At 38.6% G+C, this 23786-nt stretch overlaps 1 long non-coding RNA gene across 6 annotated transcripts in view; it reads right to left on the bottom strand.

Annotated features, from left to right (window-relative positions):
- LOC105473604 (uncharacterized) overlaps window positions 1-23187 on the bottom strand; it is a 32685-nt gene extending 9498 nt beyond the window's left edge. For 2 of the 6 annotated variants that reach the window (XR_011625851.1, XR_011625854.1), the window contains exons 1-4: window positions 12922-13792; window positions 11275-11364; window positions 4079-4218; window positions 2202-2265 (exon numbers count right to left, since the gene is read on the bottom strand). This is a non-coding gene — a long non-coding RNA (uncharacterized lncRNA). The other 4 variants (XR_011625849.1, XR_011625852.1, XR_011625853.1 and 1 more) reach the window with 3 other exon arrangements.
- Window positions 23188-23786: the final 599 nt, after the last annotated feature.

Raw genomic sequence — 23786 nt, 5'->3', positions numbered from 1 at the left:
GTGTGTGTGTGTCTTTCTCTCATTTGTTGGGCCTTACATCCAAACATGTCACAGTTGATGGTGTCTTAAGTCATGGATGGATACAGCTAAATATCTACCCGTGAAAAGCTTTTTCTCTACTGCCAAAAATTCTAAAACACTATCAGGTACCAATATAGACTCTTGTCTATATTGGAATCACTGCATCTTTCCTGGAAGTCCTGCCCACCACAGGACCCAGAAGCTTTCCATGTATCTTTAAGCTGGAATGGACACGTGCCACCAGGTGACACTAAACTGTGGCCAGGATCAGGACGGAGGTAGATGGCACAGACCGCTGCAACTCCCAGATGGTTGGCTAGTTGGGCAACCTCATTCTAGTTATTTCATTAATCTTGCATATAACATCAGATTTTAAGCCAGTGAATTTTCTGGATTATGCTTTTCTTATTATGGAGAGAGTTTTACTCTACTTCTTCTTCTCAATTCTATACAGTATTATTTTTAAATTTGTATGTTTTAACCTTCAACCAAATTGCAAGTCCACTGAGAGGAAGAATCATACATTCTATGGCTCCTGCATACCTCAAGCCCAAAGCATCTAGTGTGGTATGGATAAAGGAGAGACACTCAACAGCTGCTGGTTTCGTTGCTTGTTGAAGCTTTAGTGCACTATGCAGTATCTCCACACAGATTTCTTTAACCGCCTGGAAATAAACCTGTCTGCCACAGATACTCCTCTCTGAAATATACCCCTGTATACACAGGAGGCTCTTGCAGTTAGCTCTATTATTGGCCAGACTTTCAGAATACAAGTAGTACATTCCTTTATCAGAGAAGTAAACAAAAGTACAAAATATCTTTGTGATTCAATTGCTTGGTTATAAATACAGGCATCAACTTTTTCTGATTTTCTGGTTTTCCACATAGCTACTTATGAAACCTCTATTTTTCCTGCCGATGCTAAGGTACTAGGGAAATAGAACGTCCCCCGCAACACACCTCCCCAACACACACACTAGCAGTGTGTCCTTCTCAGGGGGAGCCACCAGCATAAAAGTCTGGAATGTGCTTGGCTTTGCACCCATCACAGCAAGGCATTAGAAATATTGGATTTAGTGTTGTGCGTCCACAGATATAAAATTAGGCCGACAGAAGTCTGGATCTGGGCCTCGCTCCATACTGCTAACTTGTAGAGCACCAGTAGCCAAAAGGGTTTGGAACGGTTGTCTCTCTACAGATGCTGCCATTCATTTCTGTGGGAACAAGACCACTTACATCTAATTACAGTTTCTGCTTAAATTAACAGGACAGATATGACAGCAAAAACTTCTTCAGACTAACTGGTGGGGAGACCTTTAGCTGACACAGCTTATGAAGTAGTTGGCTTGCAGCAAAGCATGTCAATTTTTAAAAGTAATTTAGAATTCATATGATTCCACCCAGCAATTTGTGGCAGCAAAATACTTGGGGTGGGGAGGTGGGGCAGTAGGTAGGCAGGCAGGCACACACAACCTTTTAGAAAGAATAGACTATCTTACAGAGTAGATGATTTGAGAAAGATTGGGTTATTTTATACATTACCATTACACACTAATAAGTGGTGGAGCTGCCATTTGAACCCTGAGAGCCAAATGGCAGAGCTCTTGCTTTTAACCTTGACTGCCTCCAGGGATATCTCAACCCCTAATACATGTTGAAAATGCCACTAACAAATAATTAAAGGAGATTTTGTGCTTAATACTGGTTTGATGACAGTTTTACCAGCGTTCATTCTGGCCAGTCCACTTTATTCTATGGAATCCGAGGTGAACTGGATCCCTCAGGAACCTATAAATCCCTAGAATGGGTCACTGCATAACCCTCAGGATAGTCCTTATGAAAGCCTGCCTCCAGTCAGGAAATGGTGCCAGGACAACTTTGCAAAGTGATATCCCAAAAGACATGAAATTCAGGGTTCATAGAATTTGCCTCTGAACTGCTCTCTTATCAGTATTACACCTTGCTCCATCTTCCTTCTTTCAGTTTGCTAAACCTCTCTTATCCATCTACCTAACTTGTCCATCTGATAGCCCTTACCAGACTCCAGTTCTTGCATTCATGACCTGAGCTCTGACTACCATCTCTTTACTTTGATCAAACAACTGAGCAAATGACCACTTTGGCAGGGGGCAGTCTTAGCATAACAGATACCCACATACTGCCCTGTGGACAGCTCTCACCTGGAGCAGACCAACTCTGGAATCAGACATATGCTGGATTTGGGATGTCTGTTTCACTTGGTGCCTAGAGAAGGACAAGGAGGAACCCAGTCTTGTTATTTGTGAATGCAGCTAACAAAAATAAAGTTTGCAGCAGTCATTATAGAGTTTCCAGCATATTAGACAGGTATATTTTAGAAGCATAGATAACTGTATACAATGGAGATATACATATAAACATGTACATATGTGATACATTTTTTATGAGAAACAAACCCCATTTAAAAGTTGTATTTTTAAATGAATCACTTAAAATTCTCTTAATCACTCATTCTAATTCCTAATTCAAGAGCAGGAAGTCTGTCTTTTTAAAGCATAGTTCTGGAGACTGAATCACAGAAGTCAGAGTTGTGAAGTGATAGCTTCTTGTCTACAGCTGACTGACCTTCATATTTTTCCTCCAAAGCAGAATAATATAACAAATTTACCCGAAAAAATTCTTACATTAGAAGTCAGCAAACCATGGCCCTTGGGCCAAAATCTAGCCCACTGTTTTTCTTTGTAAATGTTTTATTGGAACACAGCCATGCTCCTTTATTTATATATTGTCTACAGCTACTTTTGCACCACAGTGACTGAGTTGAGCAGTTGTGACAGAGACCTTATGGCCCACAAAACCTAATATATTTACTATCTGGCCTTTTATAGAAAAAATTTGCTGACCTGTGTCCTAGATGAAAAATACAAGACACAGCTTGCAACATGGATTTTTATTATCAAAAAGAAGCTTCTTAGTAGGTCTGCTCTAAGCCTAACAAAAACACTACACTTGATGTACAGAACTCAGGACACACTGTTCTAAACAGTTGATTTTTTATTCCTATACTTTAAAGTCAAATCATTGAAAACTCAACCTTGAACTCAGATACTAAGATATTTTTACCAGTTTACTACAAATCATTCATTCTTTATTCCCATAGTCTCAGACTAGAAAGATTAATATTTGCCTGGTTGATTTAAATAATAAAGAATAAGTGAAGAAAAGCGATTAACAGGTTAATATAAAATCTTGGCTAGGCGCAGTAGCTTGTAATCCAAGTACTTTGAGAGGGCGAGGTGGGAGGATCATTTGAGCCCAGGAATTCAAGATCAGCCTAAGCAACATGGTGAGGCCCAGTCTCTACGAAAAATAAAAAAAATTAGCCAGGCATGGTGGTACACACCTGTAGTCCCAGCTACTCAGGAGGCTGAGGTGGGAAGATTGCTTGAGCCTGGGAGGTCAATGCTGCAAGGAGCCCTGGCCGTGCCACTGCATTCCAGCCTGGATGACAGAGTGAGACTTCAACTTAAAAAAATATATAAATCTCCATTTCTTTGAAGGTGAAGATAAAAGAATTGGGGAAATAAATAGTGATAAAATTGATTCTTCCTTAGAGGAAAAAAAATACTGCTTTGGACTACTTTAAATAATTGCTCATTTAAATAGCATTTGGCTATGTGATAATGAGACAGGTTAATGTTTTCCAATCCATTCCAATCTCTCCTAGACACAAAATAATTTCAAAACATTTTCAGTAAACAAAATGAAACACAGCTTTACCTATGAACTTAAAGAAGGTAACAAGGGGGACTTCTTGAGGTTGAAGCACACTGGGGTTGAAGAAGCAGAGCTTGGGAATTACAAAAGCATGTGCTGGACTCATGGCCATGAATAAAACCATCTCTGAAACTTTGGGCACATACATAAAAATCTGTCACCTTTTGAGTCCAATTCACATTTGTTATTTTAACAAAGTGTTTCTGTTTTTATTAATGCTAGACCATTGTTTGGACTACTTCTTTGTGTGGGGGAGGAGAAAAAAATGGTCAGCATCTCAGATATATAACTGACATGCTACCTGACATTCATTGCTTCAAAGTACAGGTGGAAAAGGATTTGGGCTAATTGCAAGCAGTTACTCTCATCTCATCTCCACTGCTGTCTTGCTGTGTTATCTTGGACAAGCCATTTGCCTATTCTGTGCCTCAGGTTCCTCATCTGAAAAAAAGGAGATCATGAAAACGGCCACAACCTACCATCATGTAAAGCTGCAACAAGAAAATGAGATAGAGAATAAATTAAAGGTTTAATTAAAATTAGAATTTTTCTTTCAGGAGTATGTTACTTGTATTTGCAACTCAATTTAAACATAACTGAAGCATTTTCTTACCTCTAGTTGTGCTAGCAGTCTAAATAGAGAAAACCCTCATTAGTTCGAATATACCAAGATTGGCAATGAGGTCCTGTCTTCCCCCAGCCCTCATGCTCAGATGGGCCTGGGCAAAGTTCTTATCTTCCCTAGGAAAAGGGTGAGGCCTCAGGGAAAACTCTGGGAAGCAGGGACATAAAGAGTGGGACCCCACCTTCCAGGAGCCTCCCAGGCCAATCTCGAAACCGGCCAAAGAAAGGAGAGGTAATTATCTGGGAGAATTTTGGAACTGCTGTCATTGTCCTGTCAGTCCTACACAGTCACCAGACCTAAAATTATTCCTATTGATAACATAAGTCAGAGTGAAAAAATCACCACGGGTGGTGCCAAACAAAGTTGGCAAAGGGATGGATGTGGATGGTTCATTTTTAGTACTCAGCAGCTAGTCGAACAAGCTTGCTCTGGCCATTTTCTTGTAACCCTGTGACCCATATTTTAGCCAATTTACTTTTTTCAGCCCCCACTTGTCACATTATGATGGGTAATGATGACAAAAGAAAGGCTTAAAATGGGGTGAAAGCCAGGGATCACTGTCTCTCTCCCTTAAGTATTTGTTGGCGAAGAAATGAAAGAATCTAGTATTTTCACTTTACCATTAAAGCTTTGATACAGGGCTTGTTACCACACAGCAGAGTCTTGAATTCATTATTAAATGAAGAGGGAAATCTTACTTAGTCCTGGACTTATCTCATAGAATCTTAGAGTTGAGTAACATTCAGAAACTGCCTTTGAATTTGTAGGTCTTGAATTTCTCTTTGTCTTATCAATTAGAACCTGAGAAATAATCTTTTAGGACTCAAGAATAATAATAAAGTAAGAAAAGTGTTTTTCCTATGCCTCCCTAATGTGACTAGTCGGATGTTAATATCAGAGGGGTGATCATATGCAAAACAAGAAAATATACATTATTAGCTATTGCTAAAAAGTGCCATTTTACACAGATCTCTAGCACATTCTGAAAGCTGAAACCGACACAGAGCCCTACTTAGAGAATATGACCAGCAGTCCTTCAGATAGCCACTCCAGTGAGTAAAGTGATAGAAATGGAAATTTTAGCCTTTAGCACACTGGTACTATCCTCCTTGAGGCCACCAATATGCGTTATGATCAAAGGAAAGGCAATTTAAATTTGTTGGGCTGAATTCTTTTTCCCAGCCTATGGGCAAACCTGTTTTATTTGCTTGACCCTCTCTACTCCTAAAACTATTTATGGTCAGATATTACCAAACGTGTGAAGAGCCACAGAACAAAATTACATTTCTTTTAACCAAGGGTAGGGGAAAGAAGTTAATTTCATGCTATTTCTTGAGGTCAGATAACAAAATGCACATTTACCCAGGAAGAGAAATGATAGGCTTTTCTTCCCAAAATTGTGAGTCCTGAAAGTAAAAGCAGCTGAACCCAGGAAGTTGATGAAACTACACTTTGAGAGAACAGCTCCTCAGATGGAGAATCCTATGGCAGCCATTAAGTTTGTGCCATTAAGAGGGAAACAGACAACTGAGATGAGTACCAAGTACTTTTGGGACATGGAGGAATTAATCCATGAACTTCAGAGCTGGAAGAGAGACCTGAGGGATCGTGGAGTCAAACCCCTTTTTACAATTGTGGGAACAAAGGTCCGGAGAGCTGCCTTGCCCATTATACACAGCAAGCTGGTAGGAAGGCAGGACTAGAACACATGGCTCTGCACACAGGTCAGTCTTCTTTCTATCAAGTTACATTGTCTCTAGTTCAGGAAGGTTAAAGTGACTTTAAAAATAGAGGAAATGCTTTCTACTTATATAACATTCTGATCAGAAATTAAACTCAACTAGGCAGGCTGTCCTAGCCTCTGTTCTTTACATGTCTAAACCTTGGAACTGAATCAAAATTATCACTCTATTGGTGGGAATGTAAACTGCTAAAGCCATCATGGAAAACTGTATAGATATTCCTCAAAAAAATTAAAAATAAAATAATCATGCAATCCAGCATTTACCCAAAAGATTTTAAATCAGTATGTGGAAGAGATGCTTGCATCCCATATTCACTGTAGCACTACTCACAATAGCCACGTTATGGAATCAACCTAAGTGTCTGTCAACAGATGAATGGATAAAGAAAATGTAGCATATACAGACCATGCAATGCTATTCAGCCTTTAAAAAGAGAAATGTTATCATTTGCAACAAAATAGATGAAATTGGAGAACATTATGCTAAATGAAAAGAGCCAGGCACAGAAAGCTAAATGCCACATGTTCTCACTTACACATGGAGTCTAAAACAATCAAACTCATAGAAGCAGAGAGTAGAATGGTGGTTACCAGGGGTGATGGGATGGGGGAAATGTGGAGCTAATGGTCAAAGGGTACAAAGCCTCAGTTAGATATGATGAATAAGTTATTTTCTTTTGAGAGCTATTGCACAGTGTGGTGAATTTCAAAATTGCTCAGAGTAAATTTCAAATGTTCTCATCACAAAAATAATAAGTATTTGAAGTGCTGGATATGTTACTTAGCTTCGCTTAATGATTCCACATTGTATTCATAAATCACGACATTACTTTGTACCGCATACATACAACTATAAATTAGATCCATTTATAATAAAAATAAATTAACTAACTTAAAAAAAATTTTCTTTTTTGAAACAGAGTCTCGCTCTGTCCCTCCCAGTTCAAGCAGTTCTCCTGCCTCAGCCTCCCAAGTAGTTGGGATTACAGGTGCGTGCCACCATGCCCAGCTAATTTTTGTATTTTTAGCAGACACAGGGTTTCACCATGTTGGCCAGACTGGTCTCAAACTCCTGACCTCTGGTGATCCACCTGCCTCAGTCTCTCAAAGTGCTGGGATTACAGGCCTGAGCAACCATGCCTGGCCTAAAAAAACAATTTATGACTCTAATCAAACCCATGCTTTGTCACAGCCAACTATCCAGGTAAACAGGACCCACAACTTCTTACTTCTCTGGCATCCCAATCATCCTCCCACTCCTCAGTGGATTCATTTGTGAACTACAGAATTCCAGACAATGCCTCACTTTTTCCTCCTAATCCTGTCTTCCTCTCCCACTACTACCAACCAGGATGCAAGTTTTGCCCTGGGATTTACTAGATTAAAAGAATTGAGGCATACTCTAAGAAAAGACACAGTTTGCAAATTCAAGTAGTTTACAACTTTTTATCAATATAGTAGACAGCAACCAATACATTTCAAATAAAGCTCAATTCCCCAAGGGGGTGACTACAACAAAGGTACCTGAGAGAATACCCTGAAGATCATCATCTCTACTTCTAAAGAACCAAGAGAAAACACAGGTGGCCACAGCTTCTAGATCAGTGGTTCTCAACCTTTAATAAGCATCAGCATCACCTGGAGGTTTGCTGAACACAGCTGAGCCTCACCCTCAGTGTTTGTAATTCAAGAGATCTGGGGGTGGGGCCAGTGATTTATTTGTATTTCTAACACATTATCTTGATGTTGGTGCTGATGTTGATGCTGATACTGCTGGCCTGGGCATCATACTTTGAGAATCACTGCTGTTTCAGATCAACACTAGGAAAGCCTTCGAATGGGAAAATATAAACTCCTGTTTCCTCCTGAATCGTATTTACGTGTCAGATTCCATCATATAATATTGATGAACAACCTCAAATCCTAACAATAAAGCTCTTGCTTGAGGTTTGCTTTGTATTGAAGCCTTGGTAGACTCTCACATCCCCAGGGAGTTATATATCAAGAATGGGGTCCTTTAACGGCTGAGAGACAGGTAGACTACAGCTAAGATGTTGATTCTAAGAGGAAACTCTAGTCTGACATCCTCAAAATCTACACAGCTCCCTGTCTGATTATCACAAGCTAGAGTGACTTAATCTAGAGCCCCACCTAAAGTCAGATCAACAAAACCCAGTAGCCCATACAAATCTGATGCCAGATTCTGGGGCAGAGCATCCAATGGATGATGTTCCCAGAGGCTGGTGTCAAGGACCCTTGAGCTGTGACCTCAGGCAGGCTAGACGATGATCTCAGTAATTCCGTTCTGAAATGATGCACAGACCAGGAGCTGATGCCGTAAAAATATCCCCAAACAATCCAGGCTTTTTTCATGTGCTTCTGAAGAACTTTTAACAGTTCTTCCCTGTCGGATGGGCCAATGAAGGGGGAGAAAAATCCCTTGCACAGCATGCTATGGTTGACAGAGTAATTTTCACATGTATTCTCATTCAATTCTTATGATTCTGTGAGTGTTAGTGTTAGTATCATTCCCATTTTACGGATGAGGAAATAGAAATCCAATAAAGTTTGCCCAAGGTCAAAGATCCGAGATTCAAACCCAGGCCGCACAAGCTCGATGCATGATGCCACACTGCCTCTCAGAGGCCGAGGAACAGATGTACAACAGCAGCCCTGAGAAATGGTTCTGAACAAGTCAGGAGAGCAACCAACAAAACTCATTAAAATTCTTCACGCCAAGCAAAGTAACAAGACAATAGGGCCAGGGGCAAGCTGTTTGGCCAGCAAATGATGGAGAAGTAAACAAAAACAAGATATAACTGGAATGCTTTAAAAAAAAAAAAAAAAGACAGATGTTTACATAGTCATTTCACAATAATAGATTGAGACTTATTTCTCTGAGAGCACACTTAAAGGTTCTTACATAAACTATCCCGAGAGATCCGTAAGCAGAATGCTCACCACTCTCCCAGAGACATACTTTAATTCTCCATTTTGCTAAAATTTTTTAGAGTTATCCAGGAAGAACAAGTGCTATAGGAACTAAAACTGCTGTAGTTGAAGGTGGTCAGTTTCCAGTGCTGGAAACTCAAATAATAATTAAAAGAATACTTATTGAGACAGATTTAAATATGTATTCATGGCTGGGAGCAGTGGGTCACTCCTGTAATCCCAGCACTTTGGGAGGCCGAAGGAGGCAGATCACCTGAGGTCAGGAGTTTGAGACCAGCCTGGCCAACCTGGAAACCTCATCTCTACCAAAAATACAAAAATTAGCTGGGCATGGTGGCGAGTGCCTGTAATCCCAGCTATTCGGGAGGCTGAGGCAGGACAATCACTTGAACCCAGGAGGTGGATGTCGCAGTGAACCGAGATCACACTACTGCACTCCAGCCTGGGCGACAGAATGAGACTCCCTCTCAAAAAAGAAAAAAAAATGTATTCATGAAGATGCACTTTTCTCATAAGCTCATTCTCCTCCTTGCTTCTTATCACTATTATGTCCTGAGTCGAGCCAGCCCTAGGCAAAACTGACAAACAAAAGTTTATTTTCAGCACTACCTCTCTTCCTAATCTCCACTCTCCCCATCTCTTATGAAAATCCCAGGTACTTCTTCCTACCTCCTTTTGGCTAAAGACTCAGTTTTCTTTCCTTCCCAGTCAAAATCTGCCCTCCAGGAAGAATATGATGTTTTTCACACTCTAGACCAATGGGTCCCAACTTTGGCTGCATATTAAAAATCACCTAAAAACAACAACAACAACAATTTGTTGTTGTTCTCCACCCTAAACTAGTTAAATCAGAATCTCTGACAGTGAAGCTCTAGCATTGGTATTTAAAAACTAACAAACAAAAAAACAACTCCTCTCTTCCAAGTGATTCTAACATGCGGCCAGGGTTGGAAATCACTATACATACATTGATAAGAAGGCTTATTATATTACTCTTTCCCAAAATATTTGTATTTTATATCATAACAAAGTCTTAGTAGTGGGACATTTAGGCAAGCTACATGATCAATGAAGAAAAGAGGAAGAGTTAGAGAAGAGAAGACTCCTTTGTTGAAATTACTCCCTGCAGGCCGGGTGTGGTGGCTCACGCCTGTAATCCCAGCACTTTGGGAGGCCAAGGCGGGCAGATCACAAGGTCAGGAGATCGAGACCATCCTGGCTAACACGGTGAAACCCCGTCTCTACTAAACAAAATACAAAAATCAACCGGGCATGGTGGCGGGCGTCTGTAGTCCCAGCTACTCGGGAAGCTGAGGCAGGAGAATGGTGTGAACCCAGGAGGTGGAACTTGCAGTGAGCCGAGATTGCGCCACTGCACTCCAGCCTGGGCGACAGAGCAAGACTCTATCTCAAAAAAAAACAAAAAAGAAAGAAAAAAAAGAAATTACTCCCTGCAGAGGTGGATGTCATCTTAATTAGTGAGCTTCATGAGTTCAGCAATGAGGTCATTCAGACACCTGCATTTGGTTTAGAATCATTCTGTCTCATGGTTTCCCTCTCAGACACACCATCCTTTGACTGGTGTTCATGTTGGTGGCAAATAGACCGTTCAGTTATTTCTTTTTTCTCTCCATGATGGCAGGCTGTTTTCCTTCTTAGGTCTGACCAAATCCCTGTCTATAACTTTTAGCATTCAGCTAAGGGAGTAAAGTGCCCTGATTTATTTAACATAGTAAATGCTTTGGAGATGGTTCCCAGGTCATTCTCTAGAAGAGATGATCTGAGATGGCTGTCCTTTTCTTGACAAGCCTCATAGGATAGCAATTTGTTAGGATCACTGAGAAAGCAAGGTGTGGTTCTCAGTTTTGCAGGCTCTGAACCAGAGTTTTACTGTTGCACCAGAGGGTGATCAGGCCCTCGTGAGCTGGCTCATACCAATATACCACATAAGTCATAACCCTGCTGTACTCCCTTTTACTGAGATCTCTGACTGTCAAACGGACTACTCCTCTTGGTCAGCCTAACAAAGTCAGGAGCTTACAAAGTCAGGAGCTCTCTTTGTGAGAATAAGGATGGAGCAAAGGTACATTTAAAAAAGTGCCTCCACAAAATCTTCCAGAGGTCCCATCTAGAACTTCTAGAAAACCAGAGAGTCCAACATTTTAGCCGTACTCACTGCACTCCTTTCTTCTTGCCTTTGAAACAGAGGCCTGCTTACTGAGAGTTAGGCTTCGAGAGTGGCAGAAAGAGCAATCCAAGAGGATACCTTTGTTGAAAGGAAATTGCCAAAAAGAGTCAGTTATTCCAGGTCTAATGCAGTCTCTTCAACCAGACCAGTGGTTCTTAAACTCTTCTGCACATTAGAATCACCTGGGAGCTTTCAAGAATCCTGACACCTGGGCCACGCCCCCAATCAATTGGATCAGAATCCCCAGAGATGGGAGCCCGTGGCATCAATATCTTAGGGATGCTAAAAATACTACAGAAATGTGTTGACAATGAACTCAGATTATGGTTTTTGCGGATTTTTTAAACTACCACAGGTGATTCCCAAAAAAAGCCAAATTTGTGAAACCACTGAATTATGTCTGTGCAAATGATTTGCATAGCCCCAGTCAGATTCCCCTCTCCCCCAGACAAGGCTGGAAATAAATCCTTACTGTCTTTTTCTATCTGCCATCCTACTTAGGGGGTTTCAAGGTAAGGAAGGTTTGTATTTATATTTATATGCCAGACACAGAAGAGGCCTCTATGTACTTTGTCTCCTTAGTTCTGGACACCGTCTTCTCATCCCGATTCATAGGACTGAGTTACTTTAAAGTACATGTATCAACCACAACCCTCCAGTTCTCCTTAATCAGAAACTCTGAGATTGGGTGCCGGGAATCTGAAGATTTTTTAAATTCCCCAAATGAGCTGATTCAAAACTAGGGCTGAGAATCTCTGAGCCAAGTAGATCACCTGGCATTTGAGACATTTTTTGGCACTTGTCATAATATCATTTTTTATTCAAGGCCAGATTATAGGGTGGTTCAATCAGACAAATGCCTGTGGCACTTATATATTAGAAATGCTAAAAAAAAAAAAAAAAAAAAAAAAAACACACACACAAAAAACAAAACAAAACAAAAACATGGAAATATGTTGCCAGTGAACTCAGTTCTTTATGCATCCTAACACAAAGGACAAAATATAGCATGGTCCCATTTCTACTAAAGTAGATCACCTTTCAGAAGAGATTAAAATGGAGAAAGGAAAAGAAAGGAAAACAGGCCAGGCATGGTGGCTCACGCCTGTAATCCCAGCACTTTGGGAGGCCAAGATGGGTGGATCACGAGGTCAGGAGATCGAGACCATTCTGGCTAACATGGTGAAACCCCGTCTCTACTAAAAATACCAAAAAATTAGCCGGGCGAGGTGGCAGGCACCTGTAGTCCCAGCTACTCGGTAGGCTGAGGCAGGAGAATGGCGTGACCCTGGGAGGCAGAGCTTGCAGTGAGCTGAGATTGTGCCACTGCACTCCAGCCCGGGCAACAGAGTAAGACTCCTTCTCAAGAAAGAAAAAAAAAAAAAGCAAGACAAAACATCCTTGCTAGTATTGATCACTTCTCACTAAATAAATGTTGAACCATGATTTTCAACATACTTGGTGCTTACATATCTCAATCCAGCCCTAATACCATGTCTGATTTTCAATGATGCTATTTGGACTGGTTGTTCTGAGGGAGACCATACAATAAAATAACAAAGCCAATAGCACTGACATTTATTGAGCACTTGCTATGCACCTGGTGGTAGATGCTTACTGTAACTTGTTACTTACCATAGCTTCTTTAATAGAGGGGAAGCGTTCATCACTCATTCATTCAAGTATTGACTGCCTCCTGTAGAAAAAGGCAGTAGAATGTTTAATATTGCCAAGTACCTAAGCTTTGGAATAAGACAGCATGGGTTTGAGTGCCCACCCTGTGAGCTCCTTGGTTGTTACCTCTTCTGTAAAATACGGATAGCAATAAGATAACCATAAATGAGTAATTCATTAAAGCACTGAATGCAATGTCTGGTAACTATTCAGTAAAAGTAATAGCATCAGAGATGGTCATTGCTCCTATGTGTACTATGTGCTAGACACATGCTGGGTGGTGGGTACCCTTATCTCATGAGCAAATTCAACCATCCGTTTGTTTATTCATCTATTTTAGTAAGTCATTCAGTCAACAAACCATTTTTTAAGGCTGTGCTAGACTGTGAGGGCTCACAGGTAAGGAGGAGACAGACAGTAAACAAATCATGGAAACCAGAGGTGATGAGAGCTGTGTGGAGGGGTGTGTGTGTGTGTGTGTGTGTGTGTGTGTGTGTGTGTAGCGCCCTGGCAGTGGAGAGGAAGGGGCCAGGACCTTGGGGAGGGGGTAGTAGCCAAAAGCTTCATGGAGACACTTGAGCAGTTTCTGGAAGGAAGAGCTGCAGTGTGAGACCTGAGGGTGGGAAGTAGGTAGGAGAAGAGCATTCTAGGCAAAGGAAAAACCATGCAACAGTGTAGGTTTCTAGGATGATGGCCATCGCTGGCTGGAGAGAAAGGGCCTTGACTTTTCTCTGGATTTGGCAGTCTAAGGGGTTGGGATTTGATTTTTGAGCTGTAGATTTAGATCCAACTACTATACTCCTCTATATCCAATCTTCATTAAGATTTAATGAATTACCTATGTTGTCATTATGAATTAATTAAGCAAAGCTGAGGCAAGCAGTGTTTTCACTGTAGCAATCACCCAGTCATTTACTGGCACAAAACTATAAGTACAAAGGCAAAAACAAAATTTGGTTTGAAGAACATTTTGCGATGAATATATCAATAACATTTTCTTACTATCACTTGGATTTATTAGCTTTTAAATATCAAATGCATGATACTACAGCAAAACGGGCTTTTGAAATGTTAACAGAAAGAGGTATTATCAACATGCACTTATTAGGTTAGAGTATATTCTAAACACAAAGGATCCCATCACTGGGGTTTTAATAGAAAGCTCTGCTGACGCAGCTTACAAAACACAGACCAAACCTGTAGCAGGTTGTGTCACTCACGTCAACTCCAGAGGAACCCATTTTGAATGCTTCTACACACTCCTAGCAGCCAGGACGTCTCCTGGGAAGTACATTTTAGCCCTGAAATCTAAATATTTGCAACAAAATATAAGAAAAATAAATAGAAGACGATTCACAATAGTGACTGTTGGGAATGAAGGTAATGTTTATTTTCTTTTCATACTTTTCTGTATTTTTCAAATTTTTCTGTAATGAATGCATTTAACTTCTTAAACATTTTCCAAAAACTACATAATTTAAAACATCATGAGAATACAGGAAAGACACTGTATCACTTGGGCTTCACATGTAGTCTATTTCGCTTTGTCAAATGGAACTGTGACAAAGACATTGAACGCAGAGCTTAAGTGCCTCAAAAAAAAAAATCACTCCTGTTAATTGCTGTAAAATTTGTCTGTTAACTTTCATTCCTGTATATTTTCCTTTCTTAATGATATCTTGTTTTGGAGTTTATGATTTAACTAATTTTATTTTAATGTGTGATCAAATTATTGTCACAGCTGATAAAACAATTGTAATATAATGGCTTAACATTGATCTATTCCTTAGAAAAGCTTTGCTAGAAACCTAATAGGAGCAAGAGACTTGGAGGTAATTCATTAAAATTTCTCCAAAGAACTTATAACAAACAAACCACATGAAGTCAATAATGACAACATTTTAATCATTTATAAATACCAATAGCTAATATCATAGTTTGATAATCAAATCAGGATTAATATAATCTTATAGACTGCTTCTTTTCTCAAGAAATTAAATTATACAGAAAAAAGTCATCTCCTAGTCATACTCTTACACAGCAAGAAATATTTTAATTGTAAATGTGCCTTTTAGAACCTTTAAATTTCAAAAAGATGAGGAGGAGGACAGATCCTGTGTACTTACTAATCTGTAAATAGAGTACCAGGCCAAGAATCAATTCTGAAATGCGGCATCAATTGCACAGGCTTCCACTTAGTTTTAGTTGAATAAAAGCCCTACTAGATACGCAAATAACATCAAACTTGCCGGATTAAAGAGCGGCCCCTCATACTCTAAATCATGATTGTCAATCATCACCCAGGATTAAGGGATATATTTTTAAAACCTAAAAGCAAGCGCTTCCTTTTAACTTCTGCCTACTGCGCATTTTGGATTATCGCCCAGAAATAGTATTACTTGAAACAAGACTGCCTCCCTCCTACCATCTATGAGAAGTGCATTGTTACCATCTGCTGTTGTCTATTTGGAATAAAACTCAGCAAGGCATGCAGCTTAATGTTCAGAGCCCTTCAGCAGACTATGCTTGTGTTTAGAACGCAGCTTCACATTTAAATGGAGCCGATTTTCGGTTTAGTCAGTGTTTTCTCAACATTGCTATCCTCCCCACCAGAAAGAAGCAAATTAGTCTAAGAACTAAGACGACCACAACATATTTACATTGTAAAGTGGAAACTTCCTTTAAACCCTGCAGTGACCAGTGAAGCTTTACTTGTAAACTCTCCAGGTTTATTCAGGTGAATAATTTCCCCATTTTGTATTTTCTCATTAGCATTACCCTCTCCAGGCATCCATATTACTTTCACTATTAGGAAATATTCTTTTAAAAAGCATGTGTTCTTAGCAAATAAAACTCAAAAGACGTAATCATCAAAGGGCCTTGAAATAGTTGAGGCCCTTGTAGGCCAATAGTTAAGTGCAAATAATATCTCTAAAGTATCCACAACAAACCGATAACAGGTTTATTCATCTAGAGGTAGAAGGAGACTGAAAGTTTGGAGGGGGAAAGACATTTTACTTGTCTATTATTTTCTTGTGCTTTTTATTAACATGTAAATGTATTAATATTTTAAATGTATTAAATATTTTTTAGTCATAACCAATAAGAATATTTAAAATTGTGAAAAAGAAAGAAAATATATACTGGTTCTTTAAATTAAAAAAAAAATCACATTCCAGGACTAATCTTATCAAGAAATAACCTTTTAATAAGATTATTAAAACAAAGTATTAATTTCTGAAAAGTTCAGCATTCTATTAAAATACTAACAAAACACTGAATTACAGCCCAACAGTTTGCTTCATTGAATTCATTCATCTGCTCCTGGCAAAGACATTCCAAATTTGAACTTAATTAATATTCCTTCTCCTGGTTTCCATAGTTTCTTTTTAAATATGAGTACCAGCAGAAACTGGTGGCAACTTTACCCATATTCTCAATAATAACCCCCTCTGGCTGTCAATATGTACGAAAAGGAGAATTTTTTCCATACCCAGAAGAGCCGCCATTTTCATGTCTTTTGTTTGAAAATATGCTGGTAACATTTCTTTCTCTGTTATTTCACATATGCAGTTTGACATACTTAATTCTTTCCCTGCCTGTGGTTCACTCAATGCTCAGCTGAACAATAAATACTTAAGAGTAGTGTGGCAATTCCTGGATCTGAACAATACCCTCCCATTCTACCTCTCCATACCCTCAAATCTGCAGTGGTCTACAAAACTGGGGCCTGATAATTAAATGTCCTGGTTGGAATCAATATTATGGCTTGAAAGTTTGTTGGGTATGAAACACTTCTTTGTTTCTATTCTAACATCCGAATGAAGATTTTGACCACAGTAAACAAAGGAATTTGTAAGAATATCTGTATGAGTAAATGACAGGTGGATTCACTAAAGTGATTGGTTTAGGCACCACTAAAACACTGTATTCCATACATTTTCTCTAATGCTAGGTATTTTCTCCTAGCCCAGAGTGGATAGTCAGTCTCAGACCTGATCTTGGGCTTCCTCTCTGTGCCTCTCCTCCTCTCGTTATCCCTGCATGTCCTAGCCTGGCTGATTGCTTTTGTGAATCACTATGCTGGAGGGCTGTAGCAGCATACTAAGCATTTCTGTATCCACTTCATTTTAGTCTAGAATGTCCACGTCTTTCTGCCATGATGCTGTTGCTCTTATTTTTCATCTAGCTTTCCCAACTCTGTGCCTTGGCACATTTCACACTGCCGATGCAAAATATTTCTGCCAAGTAAATGTGTCTGTTGTGGGTTACAAGAAGGTTTACAGCCTTGATCTGGCATGAGCTCCATTTCCTCTGGTTTGCACAAATCAGGTCTGGACCATACATCACATCAGCTCTTGTGGCCCCTGCTTGTGCTGCTCTTAGCATTCACTCCTCACTGGCCATCAGTGTCAAAAGTACATATGTAGACCCCACCCAAGAGGCCACAAGGTCAGTGACCTCTGGTTACTTCTCTTTGGTCTTGTTGACAACCACGGCTATAAGAAGAAGTAACCACACAAGGCAGTCTGTTCTCATGGCCAGTATTGACCTTGTCTTATCCATTGCTACTCTATGAAACTCACTGATCTCTTTTCCTCTGAAAGGTTTTCAGTGAAAAAAATAAACTTGCAAGCAAAGGTCAGTTAGAAAGACAACATGCCAGGAAACAATAGACTACTTTTTTCTCATTGTATATTTCTATATGTCAAAGGACAAAATGCTTGTTTTTAATATGAAAAAGATGGGGCTTGCATTGAAACAACTGTTTCCCAAAAATCCTAAGAATAAACCCAAATGGAATTTTTTATTTATTAATTTAATTTTTTTTTTTTGAGACAGAGTCTCGCTCACTCTGTCACCCAGGCTGGAGTGCAGCAGTGTGATTCCCGCTCGCTGCAACCTCCACCTCCTGAGTTCAAGCCATTCTCCTGCCTCACCCTCCTGAGCCGCTGGGACTACAGGTGTGTGCACTACAGTGCTGGCTAATTTTTGTATTTTTAGTAGAGACAGGGTTTCACCATGTTGGCCAGGCTGGTTTCGAACTCCTGACCTCAGGTGATCCACCTACTTCAGCCTCCCAAAATGCTGGAATTACAGGTGTGAGCCACCGTACCCAGCCCCAAAGAGAATCTAAATTCAAATAAATTTAAAATGTGCTTACCTTAAATTTAAAAAAACGAAACAGTATCACTAAAGAACATAAAACCAGATGAAAAGATATACTATGTTTTATTATAGAAATAACTTAATATTATAAAAATACCAATCTCCTCCAAATGAATATACCAATGTAGTTTCAATTAGAATGTTAACCAACATGGCAGACATGCATACTGTGCATATCTCCTCTGCTTGCTTACATGCTCCATTGTGCCATCAGACTTCATTTAGCAGAACACAATTTCAAAGATAAAATTATCAAGAATTTCAAGACGATGACAGCAGGGCATTAAACCAAGTATAGACTCTTCTGGAGGCTAGTAAGCCCTGGGCAACTGCACAGGTCACACAAGTATAAGGCTTACCCTGCCATTCTGGTCACCATATTTAAAATTGAAACTCTTTCTCATCAACTCCTTTTTTTTTGCTGTACCTTGATCTATTTTCCCCTCCCAAAACACTTATCACTTTCTAACGTATTGTAGAATTGGCTTATTAATTATGTTGATTGTCTGCTTTCAGCTGCTGGGATGTAAGCTCAGCAATGTCTGGAGCCTCGTTCACTGATGTACCTCACATGCCTAGGAGAGTGCACAGTAAGTGCTCAATAAATATTTACTGACTTGAACAAATGATAAGATAAACCCTTGAGTGCTAATTGGGCATCTATGCTAGGATAATAAGACCCTGTGAGGCAGAGTCTTGTGGTAATACTTAACTGGAAATGTGTGCATTGACTTCTGAACTTTTCGCACCCTTCCATGGAGAGCAAAGGAGACATTGGGGGCTCTACACACACACACACACACACACACACACGTTTCGTTGCTCATTTGCTGGTTTGTCAGGTAACTGAGTAAAAGCAACCTTATACTAGGGCCAAGTTGTCGTTATTGCTCATCTTTAAACCTGTACCAAGCTTGAGGGTCTGGCAAACTAATAAAGCAAACTTCAGATCAGGCTCTGGGGCTGGCCTAGTCCAACATTCAGGCAACATTATTACCTACTAGCCCATTAATTCTTACCCACTAGCTCAGAAAGGAGCTTACTCTCTAAGTAAGGAAAGGCTTACTCCCTAAACTCTACATGTTTGTGCAGGTGCTTCTAACCTCTGCTCATGCTATGAAGGGCCACATTGGTATTAAACATGCTGCATATTTAAGCATGAAAAGCATGGATTTTCCAAGAGTAAGGAAGTGTTTTGGAAGCTATGTCAATTAAAATTTGTGACATGACTATTAACAGGGTTCAGATCTGAGGGGCAGGATTATTGGGATTTTTCACTTTTAAAATTTTAAGTGATCTGCTTTTTAGGAGATTGCTGGATAGTTTGGGCTTCTGATAGTAGATACATCCATTATACTCTGAGAAGTTCAGTTTGTTTGAGGAAATTTATCCAGAATAGGCTCTTTTGTTATACAAAGTAAATTTATTAATTCATTAGTTGATCTTGAAGGAACATGTGAAGTCACAGAAAATCCAAATCCCGAAATTACAATCTGAGCAACTGATTTTGCAATTGCAGCGAAGTGTTCAATAGAACAGATGCCAATGTTTGCCCATGTTCAATCCTCTACCTGGTTGGATTCACATTGGGTTTTACCTTCCTCTACCTGGGTGGATTCGCATTGGGTTTCTCCATGCCTCAACTCATGATAATAATGTTTGCATCTACCTCATAGAATTTTTGTGTAGATCTAATACAAAATCATTAAAATAGTATCTGGCACAGAGTAAATGCTCCATGAGTGTTAGCTATCCTTATTAGGAGTTCCGTTTAGTACCTGGATATGGAGTTGGCTGTGCTGGGCTCTTGAAGCTCTGGAGATGTACTTTCCTATGTGTAGATTTAGATAGTGTTCCTATGTGGTGATACTAAAATGCACTAACTTGAGATATGAGAAACCCACTCTACTGTGACTAACCTTCTGGTCCCATCTCAATCATTTTAAGGCAGAAAAATGAATGGGTCTTGAAATCAGGACTGACGGGATAGGGCAGAAAGAGCTTTTCTGAGTCTGGATTTGGAGATAAAAGTTCTCGGAGAGTTTTATTGGTGGGCATTAAGTTGACCTCAACATCTGGAGCCTGACAAACTCCAGAGGGTCCCTGATACTAAATTTGGGGCTGTTGAACCTAAGAAAAATCATTGCCAATGGCAAAGTAAATCACTTTGGAGGTATACTGTGGTTATCCCCCAAGCATGCAGTAGAATTTTATTAACCACTAAAACCTTAGGTTTAGGGGGAATTCAAGGTGTTGGATTGGAGTTGTTACAGTTTTAATATTTGTTTAAAAGTTGACCTTTCATAGCCCAAGCCAATAAAGCAGGAAGACACTACACTATGTATTTCTGGTGATATTATACTGCATATTTCTATAATGTTTGGAGTACTTACAGCAAGTATAATGAAAGCATAACAGGAAAAAATATATTATTAATATAAAAATATTACATATACATGTTTTAATCCATCTACAGGAATTACTACAATAGTTCTTATGCTTTGAGGTCAAATTATGTTAATTATTAACAAGCAGTACAAGCTAGAAGTTGTAGTATACCCAGAAAGTTCTAGAAAATGTGCCTTTAGGTTCTATAGTATTTTTTACAGCATCATTAATGGCTATGAATAAAAAGCTGAAGTAGTCATGTTTCAGTTACTTTTTAAAAATAACCCTTTTATTAGAAACTAACTTAAATAAGTGAACAAATTGTAAATGTATTATCAATGAATTATTACCAAGTGAACACACTCATGTAACTCTGCTCAGATCAAGAAATAAAACATCCTAGAAGCTACCATCTTGCCCTCCTCAGACACCATCCTTCTCTTCAAAGGAAAGAGTGGAATTGCTGGGTATGCATATGCAGTAGAAACAAACATAGTTATCCAAATAGCAATATATCTATTCTCACCAGAAACATATATATATATATATATGAATGAGTTCCACTTGCTTCACATTTACAAACACATGGAATTGTTAGGGCTTCTTATTTTTTGCCATTCTGGGGATGTGTAATGGCATCTCATTGTAGTTTTAATTTGTAATTCTCTGGTGACCAGTGAGATTGAGGACCTTTTCATATGTCCATTGGGCATTAGATATTCTCTTTTGTGGATCAAGTCTCAAATGTTTTACCCATTTTTCTGTTGGATTGTATTTTTCTTAATGACTTACATACATTTTTCATATATTCTGGATATGAATCTTTTGGCAACTATATTTTATATTGCAAATATTTGTTTTCCCTTCAATTCTTAAACTCCTATCAACAAAACTTTTCAAGAATCTTTATACCTCTAAATCCAGTTCCCCAACCTCTTGGCCCCAAAGATTCAGAGGCTCTTTTGCTCCCACTTCTTCACTCTTAATTCCAAAGTCTATTCATTTTCTGCCTTAGGATAACTGGGAGTGGGAATATTTTTTTTCCTTCCAGATGAAAGCTTCTATCCCACCCACTCAGTGGGGGATCTGATTCCCACAGTCCAAATGGTAAAATTCTACCAAAGTAGAAGGGATTTTTCAAAGCCAAGATGAGTCTACAAATTGATCTAAGCATAAGTTCCTAATTTTAATTTAATTTAGTTGGTTTTGTTACCTATAAAGATATCTTTGTTTACACCATAATGAAGATATTTGCCTATGTCACCTTCTAGAAGCTTTATTGTTTCATCTTTCATATTTGAGTGCATTATTCACCTAGAATTTATTTTTGTATATGCTATTAAGAAGGGTCAAGATCTAGAGTGAGAAACAGTAGACCATTTTTTAAAAACTGCCTCTCCCCCACTACTGTGCAGTGCCAATTATATCATAAATCAAGTATCTGTGCATTTCTCAGTCTATTTCTGGACTTCCTATTTTGCTCTATAGTTTTATTCTTCCTTGGCCAACATCAAATTAATTATTGTAACTTTAAAATAAGTGTTGATATCCAGTGGCTATTATTGGACCTTTGCATTTTCACATGAATTTTAGAATCAGCTTGTCAATTCCCACAACAAACCTGCTAATTTTGATTAGGATTTTATTAAATGTATGGGTCACTTGGTAGAGAACTGAATTATAATATTGAGTCTCTCAATTCATGAATATGGCCTTTCACTCCCTTAATTTCTCTCAACAATGTTTTATAGTTTTTCACAAACCTATATATTTGATGTTTTGGTGCTTCTGTAATCTGTATTTTTTAAATTTTATTTTCAAGTTGTTTATTGCTGGTGTAAAGAAATAGTTTCTTGTATATTGATTCTGTATCCAGCAACCTTGCTAAATTCATTTAATAGTTTATCTTATATGAACTTTATATGTACACAATCATACCTGCAAATAATGAGTTTTATTTCTTACTTCCTCACTTATTGCATTGGTGAGGATCTCCAGTACACTGCTAAGCAGAAGTGGTAGCAAGGATCCTTGCTTCATTACTGACTTCTGGAAGAAAGCTTTCAATATTTCACCATTATAATGTTTGCCATATATTTTTTGCAGATATTCTGGCATATTAAGGAAATTCCTTTTGATTCCTAATTTGTTACGTTTCTTTAAAATAATAAATGCATATTGAACTTCACTACCTGTTTTTCTCCTGCTTCTATCGAGATGATTTTTTCCTAATTCTTTAAATATGGTAAATTTCATTGACTTATTCAAATATCTAATCAACCTACTTTTGAAATAAGTCTGATATGGTTTCAGTATATTCTCTATTTTATATACTACTGGGTTTGGGTTGCTAATATTTTGTTTAGGATGTTTGCATTTGTGTTCACAAGAGAGACTGCTCTGTAATTTTCGTTTCTTGTAATGTCTTTGTTAATTTTTCACATCAAGTTTATGCTGGTTTCATAAAATGTGTTGGGATGTTCTCTCTCCTTTACTACTTTCTGAAAGGGTTTAACAATATTGGTATTATTTTTCCCTTTAATGTTTGGAGGAACTTATCAGGAAAGTCATTGGAGCCTAAATTTTCCTCACAGGAAAGTCTTTAATTATGGATTCACTATTTTGGACATAGACTGTTAATATTTTCTATTTTTATCTTATATCAATGTTGGTAAATTAAACTTTTATATATATATATATATATATATATATATATATATATATATATGCCAAATTACATACCATTAAAATTTCAAAATCATTCTATGTTTCAAAGCCATAGATGGAGTTTTTTTTTCTCCTGCCACAATTTCTAGCAGATTATGAAGTTTAAATTTTTTGCATGAACTGAACCAAGTTCTGGCAAAAGAGATGTTCTTTCAGTAGTCAGTGACATTCCTCCTAGACCTACTTTTCCTAATGTATATATTTTAAGTCCATAGTGTTGGTATTCACCAAGATATGTAAACTAAGAATCTCGGAATCATCTTTGATTCCTTTTCTTGCTTACTCCCCACATCTAATAAAGCAACAATTAATAAGTCCTATTGGTTTAATCTTCCAAATATTCCAAATATTTCCTGAATGCATCACCTCCTCTTCATTCCTGTGCTACTCCCCTAGTTCAGGCTTTCACCAGATTAATGCAGTAGCCTGGTTTCTGTCCTCTTCTCTCCTGTAGTCCACTGCATACATTCTGACCAGTTCTTTTTTTCTAAAACACAGAATTGTTCATGTCATTCATTTACTTAATTTTCAATGGTTTTCTG

This window comes from Macaca nemestrina, chromosome 7 (assembly GCF_043159975.1).
Source record: "Macaca nemestrina isolate mMacNem1 chromosome 7, mMacNem.hap1, whole genome shotgun sequence".
Lineage (NCBI taxonomy): Eukaryota > Metazoa > Chordata > Mammalia > Primates > Cercopithecidae > Macaca > Macaca nemestrina.
The sequence above is the reverse complement of the archived record's forward strand: the minus strand, read 5'-3'. Positions and strand labels throughout refer to the sequence as shown.